The sequence below is a fragment of the Bos indicus genome, chromosome 21 (assembly GCF_029378745.1).
Source record: "Bos indicus isolate NIAB-ARS_2022 breed Sahiwal x Tharparkar chromosome 21, NIAB-ARS_B.indTharparkar_mat_pri_1.0, whole genome shotgun sequence".
NCBI classification, from domain to species: domain Eukaryota; kingdom Metazoa; phylum Chordata; class Mammalia; order Artiodactyla; family Bovidae; genus Bos; species Bos indicus.
Window position 1 is genome coordinate 42951263 of NC_091780.1, and position 18944 is coordinate 42970206.

An 18944-nucleotide genomic window follows, 5' to 3' on the forward strand; every position below is an offset into this window, starting at 1 on the left:
TCGCTAAATATGGTTGAAAGCTAGAACATTTGGTGTTTCACTGCCTTTGAAAAGTGCAACTGCAGTTTTATCATCAATGAAGATGGTTTTCTTTAGTAGTCCAGCATGAGCTTTAGCATTGTCAAAGACAGCTAACTTTCTAGGTAGCCATTTCTAACTGCTGTAGAGTCTTATTAATGCATCAAATCGATTTTAATTTCTTCCTAATTAATACTTGAAATATAGTTTCTTATTTTCAATGGTTAGTGACTTGCTTTCCTTATGCTTTTTCTTTTATTTGTTGCTCAGTAGTCTGACACTCATTTGGTTCTCAATTCTTTTCATTTTGGAGATGGAAGAATTTTCTACACAGGGAAATGGCATCATGGAGATCATGGAGAATCCTAGAACCTGCATTCTCAATAGAGGCACTGTTACACCCCTGCCCTAGGAGACGAAAAGTGGTTTTTGCCCAGTAAAAAAAAAAAAAAAATAATAGTAGAATCCTACTCTTTTGATATTTAAAGTACAGATATACATATAGTACATGTAGAGTGTATCTGTGGTAGTAAAATTTTATGAGTGGTGATTACAAAAATATGTCTAAAAGAGCACCTGAGAGGTGTTGATAATGAAAAACAAGTTGAGAAACACTGATTTAGAGCCAGGAAAGGTGATTTTTAAGAGATAAAACTCTGATATGACCTGAGAGATTCAGAATAACTGCCTCTGTTAACACTGCATTATCCCTGTTAATAATCAGCAGACCATGGAACAAGCTGACTATGTGAAAGTTTGGTTATTATTTACATCATCCCTTTTGCTTTCTAGCCTGTTAGTGTTTGTTTTGTTTTTGTTTTCTTCCTAGCCTGTTAGTTCTTATAGTTATTATTCATTGTTTTCCAGTGATGATTAAATTATAGAAAAAGATACCAATTGGGGTCTGGTGAGTTGTTGGGTAGAGTTGGGAGGACTCTCTTATTCTGAATTTCCAGGGCAATTTTTAAAATCACTTCACTGTCACATGACCTGGCATTATAGCCTTTTCCTTAGTTCTATTTACTGTACTTATTAGCTTCCTAGCTGCAGTGTCTTCAGTTCAGTTCAGTTCAGTCAGTCAGTCATGTCTGACTCTTTGTGACCCCATGAATCAGCAGCAGCCAGGCCTCCCTGTCCATCACCAACTCCCAGAGTTCACTCAGACTCACGTCCATTGAGTCAGTGATGCCATCCAGCCATCTCATCCTCTGTCGTCCCCTTCTCCTCCTGCCCTCAATCCCTCCCAGCATCAGAGTCTTTTCCAATGAGTCAACTCTTCACATCAGGGGGCCAAAGTACTGGAGTTTCAGCTTTAGCATCATTCCTTCCAAAGAAATCCCAGGGCTGATCGCCTTCAGAATGGACTGGTTGGATCTCCTTGCAGGCCAGGGGATTCTCAAGATTCTTCTCCAACACCACAGTTCAAAAGCATCAATTCTTTGGCGCTCAGCCTTCTTCACAGTCCAACTCTCACATCCATACATGACCACTGGAAAAACCATAGCCTTGACTAGACGGACCTTTGTTGGCAAAGTAATGTCTCTGCTTTTCAATATGCTATCTAGGTTGGTCATAACTTTCCTTCCAAGGAGTAAGCGTCTTTTAATTTCATGGCTGCAGTCACGATCTGCAGTAATTTTGGAGCCCAGAAAAATAAAGTCTGACACCGTTTCTACTGTTTCCCCATCTACTTCCCACGAAGTGATGGGACTGGATGCCATAATCTTCGTTTTCTGAATGTTGAGCTTTAAACCAGCTTTTTCACTCTCCACTTTCACTTTCATCAAGAGGCTTTTGAGTTCCTCTTCACTTTCTACCATAAGGGTGGTGTCATCTGCATATCTGAGGTTATTGATATTTCTCCTGGCAATCTTGATTCCAGCTTGTGTTTCTTCCAGTCCAGCGTTTCTCATGATGTACTCTGCATATAAGTTAAATAAGCAGGGTGACAGTATACAGCCTTGATGTACTCCTTTTCCTATTTGGAACCAGTCTATTGTTCCATGTCCAGTTCTAACTGTTGCCTCCTGACCTGCATACAGATTTCTCAAGAGGCAGGTCAGGTGGTCTGGTATTCCCATCTTTTTCAGAATTTCCCACAGTTTATTGTGATCCACACAGTTAAAGGCTTTGGCATAGTCAATAAAGCAGAAATAGATGTTTTTCTGGAACTCTCTTGGTTTTTCCATGATCCAGCGGATGTTGGCAAGTTGGTCTCTGATTCCTCTGCCTTTTCTAAAACCAGCTTGAACATCTGGAATTTCATGGTTCACGTATTGCTGAAGCCTGGCTTGGAGAATTTTGAGCATTACTTTACTAGTATGTGAGATGAGTGCAACTGTGCGGTAGTTTGAACATTCTTTGGCATTGCCTTTCTTTGGGATTGGAATGAAAACTGACCTTTTCCAGTCCTGTAGCCACTGCTGAGTTTTTCAAATTTGCTGGCATATTGAGTGCAGCACTTTCAGAGCATCATCTTTCAGGATTTGAAATAGCTCAACTGGAATTCCATCACCTCCACTAGCTTTGTTCATAGTGATGCTTTCTAAGGCCCACTTGACTTCACATTCCAGGATGTCTGGCTCTAGGTGGGTGATCACACCATCGTGATTATCTGGGTCATGAAGATCTTTTTTGTACAGTTCTTCTGTGTATTCTTGCCACCTCTTCTTAATATCTTCTGCTTCTGTTAGGTCCATACCATTTCTGTCCTTTATTGAGCCCATCTTTGCATGAAATGTTCCCTTAGTATCTCTAATTTTCTTGAAGAGATCTCTAGTCTTTCCCATTCTATTGTTTTCCTCTATTTCTTTGCATTGATCGCTGACCATAATAACTGGCATTTGGAAGGTGCTCAACAGATATTCAATAATACTTCATTAATTTACAAGATAATTTTAATATAACACAAAAGGGGGATACTGGAAATGATGAAATAATTTAACATTTATATGGGATATTTTTCTGAGTGAGATGCTTTACTCTGGGTGAGTGAGGAGCTGTTTTTGTGCAGTAAAAGGAGGAATCCTGCCAGGTTTAGGTATGCTTATCTGTGCAACTGGTGTTTTTAGAAACATTTTCCTCTAGGAAATATTAGTTAAAATATCCAGAATTTGAACAAGTTGTCATATACTTTTCCTCTATCCTTCTGAAGAAAATTTCACCCCCAAAACAACAGACTTAGACTATAATTTCTGTGAAGTGATATAGAGTAGTTTCCTTGATATAATAAGTGAAAAAAAGTAAAGATAAATGATTATCTATAGTATGTTACTTTCATGTAATAAAGACAGGCAAAAAAGAAAATATTCATTTGTGAAAAAAGAAATACAAGATGGATAAACCAGAAACAAATGAGACTGGTTATACAGAGAGAGTGGGAGGGAAAAAGTATGTGTGTGTTGTGGGGTACAGGGACAGTGGAAATGGAATGAATGAAAGGGGGGGCGAATGACTTCTCTGAATATACCTTTCTCTGTACTTCTGACTTTTAGAACCATGTTAATGTTCTGTTTACTCAGAAGGCCATCCAAGATGTGGGCAAACTCAGAATATAAATAATAACTGACCTAATGATTGCACACGAACAACATAACCACAGTGAGTGGTCAGGAGAAGGAAAGAATTAATTTCAGCAACTCTGGGAAACTGGTTTTGACTGTGTATTGTAAGGCGGCCAGACTAAAAGGACTGCACACCGTGTTCTCCATTAACAGCTTGTTTCTTCACAGGAGTGCGGCTTAGCAATTTCAAGTCATCAATGGATGCTAAAACTAGTAGAAAAAGTATTTGCATGAATCAAAGTATCTCTCTATGATATACTTATTAATTTCAAAGAGAAAAATAGTAACTTTATAGTGGAGAAACCTGGCAGACACCCCTTAACCTAATGAACAAAGTTAGTATCATCAATAAATATCGACATATTGACATCATGTGTCTCCTGCGCTCATACACTGAGAAAGGTACAATATCAAATCTGTGGTATTCTGGACAGAATTGAAAACTTGAATTTAATAATGAGCAAACATCAAACAAACCCAAATTGAGGTTTATTCTACAGAATAACAGGCCGATACTCTTCAAAATTGTCATGGTCATAAAAGACTTGAGAGGTGCTCCAGGTTGAAGGAGACTATGATAAATGCACTGTATGATCTTAAACTGGACCTAGACTGGAAAAAGCACATCAGTGGAGCAAATGACAAAATTTGAATTGTTTATAGATTGGATAATAAAATTTTATCAATGTTTATTTCCTTATTTCAACAATTGTACTGTGGTTATATAAGATGTTAACATTTGGGGAAAAGAAGGGAAGAAGGAATTAACTGGACTTATTTGTCCTATTTTGCAACTCTTTTGTAAAGCAAAGTGAAAAGTTAAAGTTAAATGTTTTAAATTCAAATTTAAGAAATTAAAGAAAAATTGTGGCAAGGAGATATTTAAGGACAAATATGGGTTCTGGTCCTCTTCTTGGCTATTACTATTTCTTATGACTAATAATGATAAAAAGTAAGAAAGTGTTCTTTAAAAATAGGTACATTGATAAACACTTGAGATTTGTCATGTATTTAAAATTCTAACTGGCACAGTTGAATATATGAGTAAATAATAGAATGAGGTATGGAAATTAACTGGAAAGGAAATTTTTTAAAGAGAAAACAAATCATGTAGAAAACATCTACCTTCAACCAGGTTCCTCAAGTTTCAGTTACTGCATATTTAAAATCAATAATAACCACCAAGCACTCTCTTCTACAGAGTCAAGTTAAATGATAATACTTAATTAACATAGGTGCATGAATTCTGCTTATTCAAGTATGAAACTCACAGTTGGTAGTATAACAGTCAGTAAAGTGATCTTCGAGCAGTAGGTGAAATTGAAAGCCATTTGACACTGGTATTTCAGGAGTGTTTCTGATACTCTTCTTCCAAGCTGATTTTCTGCTGTTACCATCTAGAAAGTTTACTGAGCGTTCACGATGTGTTGCATGCCACCCGCAAGGGATACGCTCTTTGCTTGATTGAGGCAAATGTTCTAAACTTCCAAAGATTTAGGATTCCAAAGGAGTCTGGCAAATATGTTATAATATTAGGGAGATTAAGTTCCCAAACTGGGATCAATGGGGTGGTCTTACAGTTCTACAGGGTAAGATGAAGCATCAGACTCTGAGTCTCAAAAAGAATAAAATAACAAACTTTTTGGGACTGGAAACGTGGGGTCACTGGTGCATGAGAGCAAACAGACTAAACAGCAGTCAAGATGACCTGCTCTTGAGGAAGTCTATGCTCACATCACCCAGCAGCTGTCTCTCCCTCTCTTCTCTACGCCTTAATGCAAACACGCACACACACGGATACCCCTGAACTAGGCTGTGGCATATTTCTTTGTTGCATGTGTCTGTTTTTGCTGGGGTGACCTTTTATTCTAGTCAACTGAAACATGTAGTTTTCTTAAGTTTACTTCTGTTATTTAGTGGGAGAAGCAGTTCCTGTAAATATGGCTTTGTGTTTATATAAAAGTCACTGTATTTGTCATTCTTAGCAACTAAAGGAAAAGGAGGAAAAAGACCCTTATCTCTGAAAAATTGTGGGGTAGAACAGTTTTGTGCATGTGAAAAATCAGGTGTCTGCTTGATAGCATCATTCGTTATAGAGTGGACTTGTGCAAGTTAGGGCCACCTTAGTTTCATTTCATTTCAAGGCCCCAGTTAGGGCCTTGGTTACCACAAGTTAGGAGTTGACTTCAGGAATTAATTAATAACAGCATTAGCCTTAAGCTTCTGTCCTCACCTTTTCTAGCCAGGGCTCAGAACAGATCCTGTTCATACCTACTCTATACAATCATGGGAAACCCAGACACATACTCTGTCTCCATTAGGCTAAATATAACTCTGTTCCCTTTTTTCCCCACCTCTGAAAGCACATGAGAAATAAAAGAGGTTTATAGTGATAACCTTGAACCCGCTTTCATTTATTAAGTGGTGAATTATTTGCATATGTTAGTATTTTATAATTAGTAGCAAGTTACTTTCAAAATATGTCAATACAATTGTGTCTGAACCCCTGCACTGAAGGAGAGTATTCTGCCCTGGGCGGATCTGCTGCTTTGTTATACAAACGAAATACTTCGTTATCTATGTTGACTTCTAAGGATTGGCCAGAAACTTAACTTTCCCCTCCTTATTTATCTTTCAAAACCTTCCTGGAGTATCACCTCCATCCTTCATATCTCAGGTGGATTTTATTGCTTTGGTGTATGGTATGTTTACAGTGTGGGCATGTGTCTGTTATTACCCACTGCCCCCTGAATTGTGCTCTGCTGCTGCTGCTGCTGCTGCTGCTAAGTCGCTTCAGTCATGTCTGACTATGTGCGACCCCATGTACGGCAGCCCACCAGGCTCTACTGTCCCTGGGATTCTCCAGGCAAGAACACCAGAGTGGGTTGCCATTTCCTTCTCCAATGCATGAAAGTGAAAAGTGAAAGTGAAGTCGCTCAGTCGTGTCTGACTCTTAGCGACCCCATGGACTGCAGCCTACCAGGCTCCTCAGTCCATGGGATTTTCCAGGCAAGAGTACTGCAGTGGGGTGCCATTGCCTTCTCCGATTGTGCTCTGCTAAGTGCTGCCAAGTCACTTCAGTCATGTCCGACTCTGTGCGACCCCATAGACGGCAGCCCACTAGGCTCCTCTGTCCCTGGGATTCTCCAGGCAAGAATACTGGAGTGGGTTGCCATTTCCTTCTCCAATGCACAAAAGTGAATTGTGCTCACCTGTTCACATATCTGTCCTCCATTTCACTGTGGGTCCTAGAGATGAGGACCCACCTTCATTGTATCCTCTTTGCTTAACATTACCTGGCTTAGAGTTACCAGAGCTTACTATTTCTTAGTAAGCTATAGAAATAGTTCCAGGATATACTATTTGTGAGTGAAATATGTCATTAATTATCTATAAGGAGTATTCATGTAACACTGGGGAAATGGCCAGAAGACCTCAGCTATTCCTTAGAAAATTGTATTGTCGGGGTGGGAGAAGTAGAATAATGGATAAGAAATAAAAAGGAAATAGTTTTTATTTTTCACTCTACTCCTGAGTTTTCCTTTGAGATTTGATGACTTTCCTTCCAGCCTAATTACTGTTCAATGCTAAGGGCTGGAGTTTGTGGTTTTGGCTTTCTAGACTCATGATATTTAGCTTTAATTGCCATGTCAAGAACCGATGATTTCCTTTACTGAGAGGATATTCTTAATGAGTTGACACCTATCAGTCATTCCTCCTTTCTCCTGTCTAGCTGAAACCCTGATTTTCTTTTGACATCCACCCTCCACGTGGGGGTGGGGGGAACTAACTCCACCCACAGATATGGTAATGGGCCTGTTTATTCCCACCCTTTCTGCCAGTAACTGGTTCAGGAATGACTTCATATTGTAATTTGGATCCATGATAAAAGAGAGGAAAGGTGTGTTGGAGACTTCTGGGAAAGTTTTCCTTCACTCTTTTGGGAGTTGCCAAAAGTGAGCCCTCTCTCTTCCAGTGGAGGCTTTTGTGTGCAGCTGTGAGATGGAACTGCTGTGCCATCTCACTGACCACCTGGGAGGAGGGTGGGATTTATAGAATTCTGGGAAAACCCAAGTCAGAGCTGGTGGATTAGGTCAATGGGGGAACCTGCCCTATGCTAGTTTTCCAATTAGGTGAGCCAGTCAACATTCTCTGGAGAAGGCAATGGCACCCCACTCCAGTACTCTTGCCTGGAAAATCCCATGGGCAGAGGAGCCTGGTAGGCTGCAGTCCATGGGGTTACAAAGAGTTGGACACGACTGAGTGACTTCACTTTCACTTTTCACTTTCATGCATTGGAGAAGGAAATGGCAACCCACTCCAGTGTTCTTGCCTGGAGAATCCCAGGGACAGAGGAGCCTAGTGGGCTGCCGTCTATGGGGTTGCACATAGTCGGACACGACTGAAGTGACTTAGCAGCAGCAGTAGCAGCAGCAGTCAACATTCTCATTGTTTAAGCTAGTTTGATAAGTGTCTGCTGTGACTTGCAGCCAGAAGGGTTATAACTTGTTAACAAAACAAAAATTCTCTAGTTTTGAAAAGGTGGAAAGTGGAAACAAAGCAAGACAGTTTGACAGGTGGCAGAACTTTAAAAAATCAGTTCACTTAAACCAGTGCTTCTCAAACTTGAACATACATTAGAATCACCTGAAGAACGTTAAATTGCTGAGAATCGGTCCCAGAGCTTCTGATTCCTTAGCTCTGGGCAAAGACTGAGACTTTTCATTTCTAACAAGTTCCCCAATGGTGTTGATGCTCCTGGTCCAGGGATCACCTTTGAGAATTACTGCCTTAGAGTTCCAAGTATTCTGCCTTTCTTGCCAGGATACCCACGAGTTGGGGTCAGGGCCATGGTGCCAAGAAATGAACTCTGGCTGTTTCTGGAGGAGCCACCAAGTGCCTTAAAGCAAGAAAACCCACATAAAGGGCCAAAGTACAGTTTTGGTCATCTTTTTTTTTTTCACTTGTTTATTTCCTTTCAGTTTATTGAGATGTAATTGACATACAGCACCGTATAAGTTTAAGGTACAGCATAATGATTTGGCTTTTATACATCATGAAATGATGATCACAATAACTTTAGTGAACATCCGTCATCTTGAATAAATAGAAAATTAAAGAAGTGGAAAAATATATTTTTCCTTGTGATGAGATGATTGTCTTCTTAAATGAACCACCTTCTTCATGAGAAGAGGATTTGTGACTTAGATTTAACACACGGCTCTAAATAGGCTGTAGGTACTCAATAACCCTTAATTAACTTACTGGAAGTAAAGAGCTGTCTGCCAAGCCTTTGTGGTTGGATATTTTAAGATGAGAGTAGGTATAGTACAGAGAAGGCTGAAACTAACACAGGCTGATGACTATGTAAATAAGAGTTCACTTAGTTGCTACAAAACTAGCAACTTGGGAAACCTAGCACTGTGATCTCTTTGAAGCCTTAGGCTTCTAACCCGGAAACTAATCATCTGTCACTGTTCTACCTTTCACACTAACCCCACAATAAATCTCAGATGCCACTCTACTAGCTTGGCAGTGTTGCTTGTGCCTTCAATCACTTATCCCTTGTGTAGACACATCTATTCCAAGTTTATAATAAAGGAGACCTTTGTGTTACAGATAGATAAGGAACTCTGACTTTGTAAGAGAAGAGAATCTTCCTGCTCTTTATGTGGCTTGCATTCAGACAAATAACTGCTTTGTAAACAAGGAACATAATTGGTGTTTGTACAAGGGCCAGAAGTGCTTCTCTGCTTTCTTTCCCAGCAGCAAACATAGGTCCCAAATGCAGTGAGGCTCTGCCTGTCTCCGGTGATGGAAGGAAATCTGTGGTGGGCAGGCACGAGGCCTTCTCCCTGGTAGGGAGTCGCTGTTTCCTCCAAGCCTCCATTTAAACCAGGAGTTCGTTCTCCCTGAGGCAGGGTCAGGCAAGGGCTTCTTGGCTTTAAGTTGCCTTTTGTGGTTCCTTTGGCCTCAGGTTTTGCCAAGTGATTCACGCATTTTGGAAATGCAGGGAGGAATGTGAAGGAGCGGCCTTCCTCTCAGCCAGGAATGGATTAAGACAGAAGCATCCAAGTTGATGAGCATAGTTTGATGCAATCCTGTGCTTTTCAGCCATCCACTTGTTATGTGCAGCCCTCTCCCGTGGTTTCAGGCTTCTGCTAGGTCTGGCAGCAGAAGGGTGTGACAGTCTCTGTGAATAAGTACATTTATGATGGTTACTGAACTGCAGGCCTTCACAGACGCGTTTCTCCAACACTGGAATGGAATTTGTATTTGGTACAAATTAATGATATTCTGCAACTTGCATTTCCCCCTTTTTATATTTCTACAAGTTATTAGAAATAAATTTTAAGGGAAATGCTCCTTATCTAGAAAACCAGAACAAAAAGTTTTAAGTTTGATAAAGAAAACTCACTTTGTTGAAGAGAGGTTTGAGTTTAATATAGTACTTTCTGAAATGCTTGCCTTTGTTGTGAAATACCACGAATATAAATATTAAGCTGAAAGGTGAAGTTCTGCAGGGCAAGAGATTTCACAAAGCTTTTCATCAAACATGCCCTCTGTATTCTTAAAAACATTATCACCAGTCATTTAGCTGTTGTTCAACTTCTCACCATGTTATAGCAGGCGACAGGAACAACCTCTCCATGTCGTGGTAGGGGTAGGATTGGATAGAGTATAAAGCAGGGCATTTTGGTGATTCCTTGCTTAGATTCTCAAATTACAAAATGCTTTGTGGAGCAATGAGATTAACCTTATGCTTTTCTTGCCTCTCTGACAACTTCTGTTGCAACCCAGGATGATTTCTCAATGAGGTCATACATTTCTTGTTAAGAATGATGTGTGTGTGCTCAGTTGTATGATAGAGGTTGGAAATTTCCTTATTGCATATCTTTTTGAAATCTGCTTTGTTATTTTATTTTTTTTTTGATAGTGTCGTGTTCCTTTCTCATATTTTTAATTCTTTCTTTTAGTTTTAAAAATAATTTAAAACCTCCTGTTCAGATAATTCTATTATGTGAAGTTCATATTTGTTGTTTCTTTGAACCTTCAGCCGTGGTGACATTTCCTTCAGGTTTTGTGATTTAGGATTGTGAGCTCTTGTCTGTGAGAACCCTGTGTGGCCTGAGATGAGAATGTGTTTTTACAAAGAGGCTTCCTGGTTTCGTTAGCCAGGACCTCAGGGGCAGTGACAATCTGGAAACCAATTTTTATGTTACTTTCTTTGACTGGGGATTTATTGCCCTTGCTAGGAGTATAAATCCATATTGAAAACTCACCGTGAGGGCAAGCCTCTTGTTGCAAATTATCAGGGGAGATTTTTTTTTTCCCCCGTAGAGTTCAGCCTGAGGGAGAGGAGTTTCCTTGTCCTCCATCTGTAGATCGATTTTTTGTTTTAGTCTATGCGTTCTCAGGGTGTAGCCCTTTTAGGGTCCTGGCTCAATGTAAGAATCTTAGTTCTCTCACCCCATCTTGTGGCCACCCCATGTATCATTAACATGCAAGCACATTTCTTACTGAGAATGGCAGTGACCTCTGTCTAGAGTAATAGGAACTTGAGTACCTGTTTTTGAGATTTCTCTCGGTTTGGGGCCTTTGGGTGTTTCCTTTCCATTTTTGAGAGAAAAAAAAAAATGTCTGTTGTATTTCTGGGCCATCTCTTTAGGCTTGGTTTACTCTGAACTCTAAGAGGCAGTTAAGAAGTATCCTCAGGGAAGCCTCATAACCTGGCAATTTCTTAGAATTCCAGGACCCAAGGAAGACTATAGATTTGAGGATATTTCTCTGGTCAATCTTCATTTAAATATGAATATCAAGGAGTTCAGAGCCTCCCTAGAATACAGAGGCTAAGGCAACCTCCATCTTTCAGCTCTGGCGTAATGAAATGAAAAGTGGGTTAGAGTCAGAAGGCCTAAGTTCAGATCTTGACTTTGCTCTGTAAAATTGGATGTTTACTTAAATTGCTTGAACTTCCATTTCTTAAGCTGTAAAATGGAGACAGTAATACCTGACAGAGATACCGTATAGTGTTAAAGGGTATAGTGAAAGTAAAATAAAAAGTTGGAGTGGAGCAAGCATTCAAAATTGGTAATTGAATAAACTCTTCGGTCATCTTAATGGTTGGTCTGATCCCTCGACCATTGTCCTGGTCATTGTGGTTGGGAATCCAACACTCATTCTACTCTAGTCTAAACCAGTGGTTCACAAACTGAAGTACATCTGAATCACCTGGAATTCTTGTTAAAACACAGATTACTGCTGCTGCTGCTAAGTCGCTTCAGTCGTGTCCGACTCTGTGTGACCCCATAGACGGCAGCCCACCAGGCTCCCCTGTCCCTGGGATTCTCCAGGCAAGAACACTGGAGTGGGTTGCCATTTCCTTCTCCAATGCATGAAACTGAAAAGTGAAAGTGAAGTTGCTCAGTCGTGTCCGACTCTTTGAGACCCATGGACTGCAGCCTTCCAGGCTCCTCCACCCATGGGGTTTTCCAGGCAAGAGTATTGGAGTGGGGTGCCATTGCCTTCTCCGAAAACATAGATTGCTGTGCCTCAGTTCAGGAGACCCTGATTCAGTGAGTCTGGAGCTAGTCCTAATAGTTTACCTTGTTCCCAGGTACTGTTCATGGATCAGGGACTGCACTTTGACAGCCATTCACGTTCTTCCCACTGGTGGTTGGTTTTGGAAGGGGCACATGATCTGAATCTGCTGGAAGAGATGCAAGGGGAAGTCTGCTGCAAGCTTCCAGGAAACATCCCCTCAATCCTGAGAGAAAAACAGGAAAGCCTAGATCTGTTTTTCCTCTAGCCACGCTGTCAGGACATGATCCCTAGAACTGCTATAGGCATGTTGCCTTCATCCTGAGGATGAAGCCAGTCTAGGGTAGAGAGCAGAGCCAAGTGAATCCCAGGGCAGCAGAGCTAGAATCCTGATAGTTTCTTTTTGGCTAGGTACTGCTCTGCCTCTGTTATTTATCATGTGAGGTATTGTGTAAATGGGGGGGGGGACTTTAAAAAGTTTTTAAGTACACTTTGAGTCATGAGTTTCCTGGTTGTTGACCACCCCAAATATTCTAAGCCATGTGGCATGGTATTAATTTGTTGGATCTTATTCTCGTTACCCCCAGCTATAGAGTGTCAAAGTACGAGTTCATTTAAAGTTATGCTTTCGTTTCTGTTTTTGACCTACTCGCTTTCTATGATACTTTCTTCTCCAATGTGCCTTTCCCTCCCACCCTCCAATTTTACCCAGTCCTCTGGGGATATACTGCAACACTGTCAAACTGTGAATCTCTTGAAAGGAGGCAACCGCTCCAAACTTGCATCTCCTTTCCACATATGAGATGGCGGTGTCCATTTCTGGTTGAATGTAGGATGACCATTTTACTGGATGTCTTCTTCCTTGTATCCTATTTCTATACATTGCTTTTTTTTTTTTTTGCAACCCTAGCTAATTAGTAACTTAATCTCTTTTCAGACTTTTAATTCCATTTTCTAGAATTTCCCAATCAAGTCAACGTTGATTCTACCAGAATTTTAACTGTACCCTGTCCTTCTGTTGTGTGGAATTTTTGCTGGAAGGAATTGCAGCAAGAATCAAGGCTGTGTGATGTAAATACCTCAATCCTGCATAGTCACTAGGGCTACAAAGAAAAGGAAAAGAGAGCTCTCTAGGGAGCTGAGCCAGCTCAGCACCTCCACATGGAGTCTGAGAAAAGGAATGGTGATTTTTCCCCCCTTCTTTTTAATCCCAGTTTGGACAGCTTCTTTATTCAGAACATCAAGGACTGTTGACAGTTGAGTGAAAAGAGTAGGGACTCATGGGATTGCTAATGAGATAGAAAGCCACCTCAGAATCAAAATAAATTTCTATTTGTTGGGCTCCTCTGGCCATGGGGAGATGAGTGAAGAGCCGTAAGCCAATTTCTACTGACAGGTTTCCTTGTCCTGGTGAATAGCGTTATGCGCCATCTATTAATAGTTGGCTTCTGAGAGGACAGGCCAAGGGCTGCCAGCTGTGTGCTGTCCTCCCAGCAGAGAGCTGGGCCGAGGTGAGCACGTTGGCAGGAAGCACAGTATATGGTTGGAAAATAAGATTCTTAACAATTGCAGGTAACACACAGTATTTTTCATAAAAGTAATTTTCTTAGCCTACAAATCCAGGCAAGTGTGAAAAGGAAGAATTCTATTTTTTTCTGATATCAAATGCCATTTCTCACTTTCTCTGCAATCCTAATCAGGTCTCTAGACCACATCATGTTCCAAGTCTTCTTTTAAAGCCTTGCCTGACAACTCAAGCTAAAATTAATATTTCTTTCTTTAGAGTTCCTAGATATGTAATGACCCTACTCTTATATTGTCTTATTTTGCAAACTTGACCATCCAGCTCTTTGAAGGCGAGAACTATATTACACGTCTTTTCTGAGACTCTTCACACAAGATTCGGCACAGTGCTTTGATTGTAGAAGTCACCCAGTGAAAATATTGGTTTATCAGTTGATTCTTGTTTTTTTAATTTAATGAAGTATATACAGCATTGTAGACTTAGGATTCATTTAAGAAGAGAGTTTTCTCACATAAGGCCTATGGATGGACATCTGGGCTTCTGCAAACTCCCTGAAATTGAATGCAAAGTACATTCTGGGGAAAGGGACCATAGCTGTCAGCAGATTCACAAAGAAGTTCCTGATTCTCTCCTAAATGATGAGAATTTATTCATTTTCTTTTCTGCTGACAAAACTAGGTCCTAATGCCATGTCTCTGACTACACCAGTAAGAGTTCTCTTGGGATGCCTCAGTTTCCATTTTTAGTTGTTGTTCCTAAAAGAGAAGCAGAAATTAAATGGAAGTTCACATGCTGTGATAAGATGATATAGTTTTTAATTGCACACCAGTAAAAGGATGGTTTTTCTAAGTTCCAGTAGAGATGGTATGTCTTGATGGTTTGATATATGGGTGCTAAGCCAGATGACCCACTCATGAATCCCAGCTCTGTCACTTACTAGCTGGATGGCTTTGGAAAAATTACTTAAATTCTCTGAATCTCTTTTTCTTCATCTGAAAATTGGGAACAGCAATAGTGATCTAATTCCTAGGATTGTTCTGAAGATTAAATAAGTGAATGCAGGTAGAACATTTAAAACTGTGCCTTACAAAAGTGTGATGCATTAGCTTTTTTTTTTTTTAATTATTGCTATTATTGTTGTTGTTTGACTCTACTTCTCATTTTCATCAATGCAGAGTAGTTAAGGTAATTGTTTCTTCAGTGGCGTTTCCACCACCAGATTCTCTCCTGAGTAATTACATTAGAGTCATAGCAGATTGATGAATTGCTTTGCAGAAATCATGTAGTTTTGCTCTTTACTAAATAGAAATATGTTTCCTTGCTTGAATTTGCTTGGCACTCTGATGTCAAATCCTCACACTGTGAGAGTATTTAAGTCATTTTAAACATTATAAGGGCAGAGAATAGAGATTAGTGTGCCTTTTCTCCCACACGTTTTTTTGAAAATTATTAACAAAAGTGTTTATTCCAAGAAATACTTTTAGTAGAAAAACTTAGCTATGCTTTTAGTTGCTGTTAACTTGGAAATGGATGAAATGAAATGCAGAGGATGTGGACAGATTAAAGTCAGTACTGTCTGGAATTAAGTCTTCCCATTGACCATAAGATTCAGTTCAGTTCATTTCCTCAGTCATGTCCGATTCTTTGCGACCCCATGGACTGCAGTGCGCCAAGCTTCCCTGCCCATCACCAACTCCCAGAGCTTATTCAAACTCATGTCCATCAAGTCAGTGAGGCCATCCAACCATCTCATCCTCTGTTGTCCCCTTCTCCTCCTACCTTCAATCTTTCCCAGCATCAGGGTCTTTTCTAGTGAGTCAGTTCTTCACATCAGGTGGTCACAATATTGGAGTTTCAGCTGCAGCATCAGTCCTTCCAGTGAATATTCAGGACTGATTTCCTTTAAAATAGACTGGTTGGATCTCCTTGAAGTCCAAGGGACTCTCAAGAGTCTTCTCCAACACCACAGTTCAAAAGCATCAATTCTTCGGCGCTCAGATTTCTTTATAGTCCAACTCTCACATCCATACGTGACCACTGGAAAAACCATAACTTTGACTAGATGGAAAAGTTTGTTGGCTAAGCAATGTCTCTGCTTTTTAATATGCTGTCTAGGTTGATCATAGCTTTTTTCCAAGGAGTAAGCGTCTTTTAATTTCATGGCTGCAGTCACCATCTGCAGTGATTTTGGAGCCCCCCCAAATAAAGTCTGTCACTGTTTCTATTGTTTCCCCATCTATTTGCCATGAAGTGATGGGACCAAATGCGATAATCTTAGTTTTCTGAATGTCGAATTTTAAGCCCACTTTTTCACTTTCCTCTTTCACTTTCATCAAGAGGCTCTTTAGTTCTTCTTCACTTTCTGCCATAAGGGTGGTGTCATCGGAGTATCTGAGGTTATTGATATTTCTCCCGGCAATCTTGGTTCTAGCTTGTGCTTCATTCAGCCTAGCATTTCGCATGATGTACTCTGCATATAAATTAAATAAGCAGGGTGACAGTGTACAGCCTTGACGTACTTCTTTCCCCATTTGGAACCAGTCTGTTGTTCCATGTCCAGTTCTAACTGTTGCTTCTTGACTTGCATACAGATTTCTCAGGAGACAGGTCAGGTGGTCTTGTATTCCCATCTCTTTAAGAATTTTCCACAATGTGTTGTGATCCACACAATCAAAGGCTTTGGTATAGTCAATAAAGCAGAAGTAGATGTTTTACTGGATTTCTCTTGCTTTTTTTATGATCCAGTGGATGTTGGCATTTTGACCTCTGGTTCCTCTGCCTTTTCTAAATCCAGCTTGAACATCTGGAAGTTCATAGTTCACATACTGTTGAAGCCTGGCTTGGAGAATTTTGAGCATTACTTTGCTAGCATGTGAGATGAGTACAATTGTGTAGCAGTTTGAACATTCTTTGGCATTGCCTTTCTTTGGGACGATTAAGATTAGCCCTGTTAATAGGCTTTGATTAATCTCAGAATGTATAAGTTTAATTTTTAGACATGGTATGACTGGTGAACTCTTAGATCTTAATTTGGGGAGATGCAGGAAAGTGATAGTGATTTTTGTGGAGAGAGATGTTGTGCTAAATGAAGCAATTTGTCCAGTGTTACTTTTACAAGGTGACTAGCAAACTTTGGAGAAGGGAAGTGATGTATAGAGGCTTTGCTGTAGCAGTTCATCAGCTAAGTGCACATCCACTTTCCCCTGAATATTGAAAGTGTAAATAAACAACTGATATCAACTACTCCATTCCCAGGATCCTAAGACCCTATGGAATTAGAATATACATATTTAAGGAGGAGAAACATTTCCGTTTGAGATCTAGGATAATGAAGAATTGTGATGGAAATTGGATTTATAAGAAGTAAGAATATACATTAATTAGGGTCTTTGTGGAAAATAGTTGACTCCTACAAAGTGGGTAATTTTCAGAGAGTTTAAATAAAACTAAATGTATAAAGGTATAGACAGGATATCCAGAAATGACAGGGGATAGTGTGGTATCCTCAGGCTACTAAGGAATGAGGGCAGTGCCTGTCCATCCCTGGGTCTGAATGAGCAGGTAATAATCACAATTGAGAGGAAACAGAGAGAGGGAGAGAATGGGTCGGATGGGGGAAGAATGACTTTGGTCAAAGTCAAAGGATGGCGGGAATATAAACTGGTATAGCCATTATGGAAAGCAGTATGGAGAGTCCTTAAAAAAAAAAAACACACACACACACCTAAAGAAATAACTACCATATAATTCAGCAACTCCACTTCTGATATATATCTGAAGGAAATGACATCAATGTAGTCATATCCCTATGTCACTGCATCATTATTCACAGTAAGGAAGATATGGAAACAGCCTAAATGGCCATCTATGGGTAGATGGATAAAGAAATGTGGTATATTGGAATATTATACAATGGATTACTATTCAGCCATGAAAAAGAAGGAAATCCTATCATTTGTGACAAACTGGATGATTCTAGAGGACATTATGCTAAGTGGGATAAACCAGACACTGAAAGACAAACTTTTTTTTTTTTTTAATATAGAATGCTTCACGAATTTGCATATCATCCTTAGGCAGCGGCCATGCTAATCTTCTCTGTATCATTCCAATTTTAGTATATGTGCTGCCAAAGTGAGCACGACAAACATCATTTAATCTTACTTGTATATGGTATCTAAAATAAACTTACTCAGAAAAAGAGGGTAGAACTGTGGTTGTCAGGGGCAGGAGGGTAGGGTAAACGGGGAGATACTGGTCAAATAGTACTAAATTTCACTTATGCAAGATGAAAAAGTTTTCAAGATCTGATGTTCAGCATGGTGACTGTAGTTAATAATACTGTATCATGTATTTGAGAGTTGCCAAGAGAATAGACCTTAAGTGTTTTCACCATACATGCACACAGAGTAAATACATGAGGTGATGCATAGGTAAATTCACTTGATTGGGGGAGTCATTTCACAACATATACATATTTCCAAAGATCATGTTGTGAACCTTAAGGTTTTTTTGGAAAAAATATTCATACGTTTTTTGGCTGTGATGGGTCATTTTTGCTGCACACGAGCTTTCTTTAGTTGCAGTGAGCGGGGCTACTCTTCAGGTGGTGCGTGGGCTTCTCGTTGCGATGCTTCTCTTGTCGGGGAGCACAGGCTCTGCATGCACAGGCCTCAGTGGTTGCAGCACATGGGCTCAGTAGTTGTGGCTGTCAGGCTCTGCTGCTGTTGCTGCTAAGTCACTTCGGTCGTGTCCGACTCTGTGTGACCCCATAGACGGCAGCCCACCAGGTTCTCCCGTCCCTGGGATTCTCCAGGCAAGAACACTGGAGTGGGTTGCCATTTCCTTCTCCAATGCATGAAAGTGAAAAGTGAAAGTGAAGTTGCTCAGTCGTGTCCAACTCTTAGCGACCCCATGGCCTGCAGCCTACCAGGCTCCTACGTCCATGGGATTTTCCAGGCAAGAGTACTGGAGTGGGTTGCCACTGTCAGGCTCTAGAGCACAGTAATTGTGGCACAGTAATCCCAGCTGTTCCTCGGCATGTGGCATCCTCCCGGACCAGAGATCAAACCAGTGTCCCCTGTACTGCAAGGTGGATTCTCAACCACTGGACCACCTATGCACCTTAAATTTATACACTGTTTATTTGTCAATCATATTTCAATAAAGCTGGGGAGAAATGTCAAAGGATGTTGCCAGAGTTGGGCAAGTCTGCAAGGAAAGGAAGAGATAAATGCCCCGATCTCACTCTTTTTCTTTCCTGATCCCCACTAGTGGTCCAGTAAGAACCCAGTGAG

The 18944-nt window shown here is 40.4% G+C and overlaps 1 protein-coding gene and 1 non-coding gene across 3 annotated transcripts in view; one reads left to right on the forward strand and one right to left on the reverse strand.

Annotated features, from left to right (window-relative positions):
* AKAP6 (A-kinase anchoring protein 6) overlaps positions 1 to 18944 on the forward strand; it is a 501454-nt gene that overhangs the window by 65810 nt on the left and 416700 nt on the right. The gene's annotated exons all lie outside the window — the stretch shown is intronic.
* Positions 17683 to 17789, reverse strand: LOC139178524 (U6 spliceosomal RNA). Its single transcript, XR_011562907.1, has one exon. It is a non-coding gene; the product is annotated as a U6 spliceosomal RNA (small nuclear RNA).